Source organism: Ceratotherium simum, chromosome 10 (genome assembly GCF_057802395.1).
Source record: "Ceratotherium simum simum isolate JZ-2026a chromosome 10, ASM5780239v1, whole genome shotgun sequence".
Lineage (NCBI taxonomy): Eukaryota > Metazoa > Chordata > Mammalia > Perissodactyla > Rhinocerotidae > Ceratotherium > Ceratotherium simum.
In genome coordinates this window covers 22,041,374-22,049,470 of record NC_141909.1, presented here as the reverse complement: position 1 = coordinate 22,049,470, position 8,097 = coordinate 22,041,374, and positions in this window count along the sequence as shown.

Genomic DNA, 8,097 nt, shown 5'->3' with positions numbered 1-8,097 from the left:
AAGAATAACTGATGAATGTATTAAAAAAAAAAATCTTGGCTGTATTTAGCCACGAACATAATCTAGATTTTCAAGCAATGACATTAACCAATTTGTTTGATCTTTGTCTCTGAGAACTAGGATGTAAAAAAATAATTAAATAGTCATAGGAAAAAAGTGGTGACAATTGTAGTATTTTACAAATCAATAAATGTTTATAATTCCAGAAAAGTAACCAGAATTTTTGAAAAATGTCTGTAGTTTATGTTTTCCTTCAATCTCTTGAAATAAGATCAAAGTAAGGATTAAGAAGACAAGCTACTTTCTCAGATTTCTCTAACATGATTTTAAACTTATTTAAAAAATTAACTTCTGATTTTACTGTGTAGTCCCAGAAGGAAGTATCTATATTTACAAGTTGAGTCACAATGTTGACACGTAAGTATAGGATATGAAGGTGATCTTACTATGATCTGCCATCCTGTAAGTTTTGGGCAGATATTTTCTGTTTTATATTTGCTATAATTAATAAATGAATTTATTAATAATGTATATACCCCTCTAAAAATGGTTTAGGTAGATTTTATAATCATTGACAATGTAAGAGGTTGGAAAAAAAAGAAAAAACAGCTGAGGCAGACAAAGGAACATAATATCTTTTTTAAGAAAAAAATAATGTAACGGAAGAGGTTTGTGAATTAAAAAAAGAGAGGGGAAAAAGGATTTGTTCCAGGAGAAAAAGAATAGTAATTTGAATATTCAAGTTTATGCCAAACAAAAGTAAAAAAAGTTGAATAGGGGATATCTGCCACGAGACACAGCATTAAGCAGAATAGGAAAATTCCAAAGTGCAAATTGGAGGCAAAAGGTCTGGGTACCAAGTAAATACCTGCATGTTATGGCTTCTCAGATATAGTTAAGCTGAGGCAGAAAGGGCCTTTTCTGTGGGCAAGACAAATGAATTCTATGGATAAGAGATAAGAAGTAAATATAGTATGCTTTTGAACCTTGATATTTTCTATTTAATTTGCTAAGTCATAACTAAGATTATTGTACCAAATGAAATAGTTAATTTTACATGTATTAACAGTCATGTGATTTGCCTAGATATCTTTATAGGTAAATTTGCTACTTGGAGATTTTCTAGGCAGAAATGAACATTTGCTCACCTTTGCAACCATAGTGTGCTGCTCCGATATCATGTATTATGTAGCAGCATAGTTATTTAATGAAGAGTAGTCTGGGAATCCTGCGGTGTCAGAAACTGCTTCTTTTTATATTTTGTTCCTGGCATAATATCTGTGATATATTAAAGTTTTGCCATTAAAAGTGCATTTCCGCATATTCATCTCCTGTTTTTCTATAAATAATACAGCTGAATTTTAAGCTTCTGGGTCTACTCTATCCTCTACAAAACAAGTTCCATTTAAAATTTGAGAGCTGTTACTAATTTAAGGAACATGCCAAATTTTCACCCATACCAAAATTTCAGACTAGAAGGGGAATTCATTAAGAATTTCTTTATCTTTTGAAAATGTCTCTTCTCAGTGGTTTCATATTACCCAAACTATTTATTCTAATTTTTTTACATCATACATATAGCCAAACATTCCAAAAAATCATCATAATTTTCAAGTTAATTAATCTACAAAATTTAATTTCAGTAAAAGTCCAAAAGTAACTTTAGGAAATTTATTTCTTCTAATTTTGATACATGAGTTATTCTAAAGTTAGAAAAGCATACTCATATGCAACATAAGATGATATATTTTCTAGGACTGAGCAGACTTTAACTCACCTAAAAAATATTCGTCTAAGTTGATGTTTTGATTCGTTCATGAAGGTACATTTTTAGATTTAATAATTTACCATTATTATTCTTATTTAATTTACAAAATTAAGCTCATAAATGTCTAGTCTACATAAAATATAGAACCAAATATACAGAGGACAGAATTGAGAATATATTATTTGAATTTCTGTTAATCAATGCATTGGGACAAACTCGAGCACTATTGTTTATTACTATAATATCTCCTTGTGACCACGAGTTCCCAACAAGTCAATCAAATGTTTTATCAGGGAAACTTATAACTGTAGCAATATACTAGGCCTCAAAAATCTAAAACTTTTAGTTGAGAGAGCTAAACGTTTAGTTGAGAAGAATCCAAGAAAGTGATAAAATTTGGTTATGCCCAAAAATATAATCATTCCCAATGATTACTTATAATCCAAAATTTAAAACAAAATTTCATATTATCTTCCAACTCAAGATTATTTTCTAATAAAAATAAAGTGTTAATGATTTCTTAAGATTTATATTTGATTATCTTTATTTTGGCCTACATTGTGATTGATGAGCAGAATTTATCTAAGTGATTCATCAGTGTAGACATCAGCATTAATAGTAAAGAGGACCTTGATTGCTGATATCTCGAGGATATGAACCATATTCTTCATCTCCAAATATCTTGCCTAGTATCTTATTTAGAAAATGTATCAGTTTGACTTTTAGATTCTAAGAATGGTATATAAAATTTGCATATAACATGAGAAACTAGTGTGATCAGCAGGCATTGGGAATTTCATCAAAAAAACCTATTTTACCATACAATTTTGAAAGATTAATCATGTTACATAAAGGGAGATTAATAATATTATAAAGATTATGTGGTCTTAGTATTAAATCAAATATATCTTTATGAAATATATTCTACATGTTTTGGTGCAGTTATACACTCACACACATACACAGACATAAATATAGACATGCACATCTGAATCATGTTACACAGAGATAGCAGTAACCCAGTGAATAATGCCAAGGAAGGGGCTTTGTCATTTAGGAACTTCCTACTATGACAGCTACAATTGACTCAGGGGGTTGAGATTTCTAACACTCAGAAATTAAATGAAATTTCTATAAAGAAATTAGTTGGAACAATTAAATTCTTTATTTGTTCAAGAAATATTTGCTAACTAATTTAAAATAAAACAACCATCTGAATGTAAGCACGTGATAAGAATTTGTTTTTTCCGTCATTCTTTCCATTCACTGGAACATTTTCAGCATTCATCATAGTTTGTGACACATAGAATATGCTCAATAAATATTTACTGAATAAATAAATCATATATTGGCAATTTTGACAAAATGTTTTTCTATAGATAAAGGGAATAGCATGCAAAACATTTCCCAATATTCTTGAAGTGTTGTTTTCAATTACTCTCCTGATATTAAAAGTCCATTTGTGATATCAAACTTTATTACTCCAAAAACAACTGTTTATTGACTAACTATTTTGTGCCAGTCACAGTATTATCACATAATGATAAATGAGGCAACCTTGTTATATGTTGTGGCACACATACACACTAATATATTGGAACACCAGTAAAATATATCTTATATCTAAATAAGTCCTCATAATTGAAGCCTTTTCCTTCAGGTTTATAGGGAAATGGAGGAATTTTCAAGTTCGTTTCGTTTTCCATTCACATTCTTTGCCTGAAATACAAAGATGAATGCATCTAAAATTGTGCAAACTGTTACATATGATGTAAATATTAGTGTTTTTTGTTGTTTTGAACCTAGAAAATTAAATCGTATTTTCGTAGATCATTTGGACATGATGGTGTCTTCTAAGAGCATCCCTTTAATGTCTCTATTTCGTGTAATCATTGCCTGGCTTGTATCGTAGTGAGTTATATGCTCTCTCCTCATCACAGAGGGCTAGACTGTCATCTCCTTCATTGGCAGGAGAGATTTTTACAGTTTCGTATTTCCTACTGTCTAATACTCTACCCTTAGGAGCATAAAAAAAGTATGTTACATAGTAGTCTTTGTAATAAAGCAAATTTGGATCTTTCTAAAAGTAAAATTATATCTGTTCACTGAGAATCCAGGTTATTGTCTCTGTCTCAAAATCTGTAAGAGTAATGACAAAAAAAAAAAAAAAAAACAAGAATCAGCTAACTGATGCTGTTTTTATGAAGTGTACTTATTTATCAGTAGACCTCCAAATCCACGACAGCACAGATTTTAGGAAAGCCCTAGGTGATGGCAAGATTTATTGGCAAACTATACAACTAGCACAGCTGGAATTTTCAAATGACCTAGAGCCTGTAGAATCATCAGCTCTCTGGTTTGCAAATTCAAACAATTCAGGTCAACAAGGCTGCTCTACATGAGAATAATGTGGCCATGTGCATAATTTTAACCTTGTGACATTAAGGAGTTATGATGTATGTCTCATTTGGCAGAGCTTAGCCTGTAGCTAGATTAAAAAAAGAAAAAAAAACCTTCAGACAATTGAAGATAATTTCTCACACCCAAATAATATCTAAAAAAACAGAAAATATACTCTACAAATTAGAGATGCTCATGCCAAAATAATCAGGAAATATTACTTCTGCTTGCACAAATAAAACATAAATAAGTAACACTGCAAATACAAATATCTACAATAGAATGTTTAACCCAGGAAGCCTAAGTTAGGTTGTCTGGAAAGAGAATTTTAATCGTCAAAACAACAAAATAAACAAATAAAAATAAAGATTTACTTCCTAAATTGTCTTTAACAATTTGGATTCTTTTTTTTTTTTTTTTTTGCTTTCCATCTTTCTGGAGAAGATTGCAGGGTTCAGTGAAAAATAATACCTATTTAATACTGAGCATTTTATAGTAATACTTTAGGGAATTTTCACTCGATGTTTTCAAATGTATCCTTTCGTTAAGTGAGGGAACCTGAGATTGCACCGTGAAAGGTCGGCACTTTGGATCTACTTGGAAGGATCTTTCCACCTGGATATTCTGCAGTTTGTTTGATAAATCATATTCTGAGCATGTGCTACGTGGAAAGTTCCGTGCTTGGTAGGTCCTTAGTATACCAAGATGGATCAAATGTTCTTGTTCTCCAGAAGCTCAAAGCATAGATGGAGAGTTTGAAATCCAATAAGTATGGTAAAAACTGTACAAAATATGCAAGCATAATTCTTTAAAAAGATGAAAAAGAAGATTGATTTAAGCTAAGAAAAGCATATTTGAGGGAATGAGTTTAAATTGTATCTCAAATGTCGATAAGACATTTAAAAGCAATACTTTCTAAAGTTCTAAATGAGGCCTGGAGGAGGGAGAGTAGAGGGAGTTACAAGAAGAGTAAGTTAAGGGGCCGCCCCGTGGCGTGGCGGTTAGGCGCGCACGCTCTGCTAATGGCCGGCCGGGGTTCGGATCCCGGGCGCGCACCGAGGCACTGCTTGTCAGGCCATGCTGCGGCGGCGTCCCACAGAAAGTGGAGGAAGATGGGCACAGATGTTAGCCCAGGGCCAGTCTTCCTCAGCAAAAAGAGGAGGATTGGCATGGATGTTAGCTCAGGGCTCATCTTCCTCACAAAAAAAAAGAAGAAGAAGAATAGTAAGTTGATGAGTGTGCTAGGAGATGGTGGAGAGACAGAATAGTGTAACGTAATTTCAGAATCGTAGCTCCTTAGGGAATATTTAGAGATTTGCATATTCCACTACTAGCTACAATATTATTAAAGGCAATCACAGAAACATATAAAATCAGGTATGGTAGGTATATTAAAGATAATCCACTCACATACTCCCTTTTCTTTATATCTTGTAGTTTCTAGTTTCTGTGGAGCCCCTGACCTTTCACAATGGGAATTGTGGGAAATTGCCTGTGTAGGAGGTTTTGAAGATTGAGACCCAGAGCTTTCTCTTCTTATTTGTTCCTTATGCTCACAAAGAAGCCAAGTTCCAGGGTTTAAATGTGGTTCGTCCTTTCACAGCTAGAGATAATGACCTTCTTGCTTATGAAAAATATAGTAAAAAGTTATGAGGAACGTAGATCCTTCTCTGTTTTTTAAATCAAGATGTAGGTTATATTTTAGTATATAAAATGCAAAATACACTCGAAAGTGGAATGTTACATTCAATTTTGTTTTTATTGTCTCTAGAGAAAATATACAAAAAAAAACATACCAAAAGATTAAAAGACGCCTCCATATTTATGAGAAAACTATATTTTTAATTTTTGACATATATCATGAATTTCATATAGCTGGCAGCTATTTTTCTCTCTGTTGTCTTTTTATGGTTTTCTTTCTCTTTTTGACAGATACTTTGCTATAACGTCAGTTAGCTTTCACATATGATTTTAATGAGATAGACGTTTATTTCTCTTAAGGAATTTATTTAAACGAGTATTTTAGATTGTAGACAGTCGATGAAATAGAAAAATATTTATATAGTCCTTAAGTTGAGTGAATCCATCTTCCAAAACTGCTTTTTATTCTAAGCTAAGATACTGTGTCCTCATCATGACAACACTCATGCCACATGACTTTCGTATAAAGGAATACATTCAACCTAGTATAGGATTTAACTTGATATATGAATCTGTCTACTTAAAGGTACAATGACTATCTCAACTTCCTGCTTTGTGGTGGTGATATTTTTTAAATTTTATTTGTTGTTATTTGGTTTGTTTTTCTTATATTTAATATTAGAGCTATTGATTGCAGTTGTTTTTCACAGTTATGTTACCAAACCAGATTCGTTTTGCCCGCTGCACGATTATGCCAATGGCTGAGAGGAGGAGTTTGCAAAGAGAGAGGAGTTAATCACAAGGCGGCCAAGCGAGGAGGTTGAGAGAATCAATCTCAGATCTACCTCCTTGAAAATAGGGACTCAGGGATATTTATAGGATAAGGGGGGGGGTCTGGAGTATGGGAATAGATGGCTGGAGGTAATTTATGATCTGCACAAGCATAGTCAAGCTTCATGCCTATGAAGATAGGATGCATCTTAACACAATGACCACATTGCCATGACCTGAGGGTGGAGTTTTTACCCCCTTTACGTCAAAAGCTCACTTGTCCAGCATTTGCGCAGGCCCAGTTGATGTGTTGGTGATCTCAGCCAGCCCGAACTGGACAAGGGGTTGACTCTCAGTTCCTGAAAAACTCAAGCACTCCACCTGTTACCATGGTGACCCACACCTCAGAGGTGTTATCCAGAGGGTGGGTTTTAGTAATGCATTATCTAACTACTTTGGCAAACAAACAACTGAGTAGAGTTAAAGCAAGTTGGCCCCCAGTTTCACTATGCCCATTACTTTCCACTTATTTTGGCCTTTTGCCAACTTCACTGAAATATTTCATAAAATACATATCAAATACTAACTGAAAATATCCTATAAAATAAGGTTCCTAAGAAAAAATTCTAGTAACTTATGATATAGAATTCCTACCACAAGCATTGCAAAATATGACCACAGACAAAAACAAATCAATACAAGAAAGGGTGGTATTTATATTATGTATAGGTCACGATTGCAAGTGAGTTTTAGAGATGGGAGGAAAGGTTGAAAAGACATTTGTGGTGAGAATTATCAGTATTTTTCTCTCTGAAAATGCCCGGGTAAATTCTGTTGGAAAAAAAATACCAGTAGACAAAGATGTTGTGGACAGGAGGTCATTTTTATTCTTCCCAGTATATGCGAAAAGCACAGAAATATATATATGTAATTCTATCTCATCCAAACATGTCATAAAAATATTTTTAGGGTACTCCAAACTAAAGAATGTAGACCAGGAGGGAAGTGTTAGTAACTGGCTTGCAACCCATTTTCCCTCCCCTAGTAATGCTCATGAAATAGAATGCAATGATGTGTTCAAACCTTGTAAACGAGCTAATCTGACCTCCTGATGGTATTTACTAGTGGAAACATAACAGAGCATTTTTATCTATTAAGTACATTTAGCAGGATATACCTTTTCTGTCTAAATGGCTTATAAACAAACCTCGAAATTATGGGTTTATAGGTCATAGACTGCTAGAAAATGTCAGTGACAGCTTGTAATTATCAGAGTGTAAATGAAGATATTGTATGACTAAAATGACTCCATTTATGCTGATGATGCCCTGAGACATCTCTTGGGAACTTGTATGTTAAATTTGAATAAGAGCTACCCAAATATGAGAAGAAAGGATCTGAGAAGCTACAATGCTGGTCTCAGACGTTGCCAAGTTTGTCAACCTGTGGCTTGTGATTGCATCCTTTGAACTATTAGTAAAACTTTGTTGAGGGTAAAAGATATGCTTTTTGTGAGT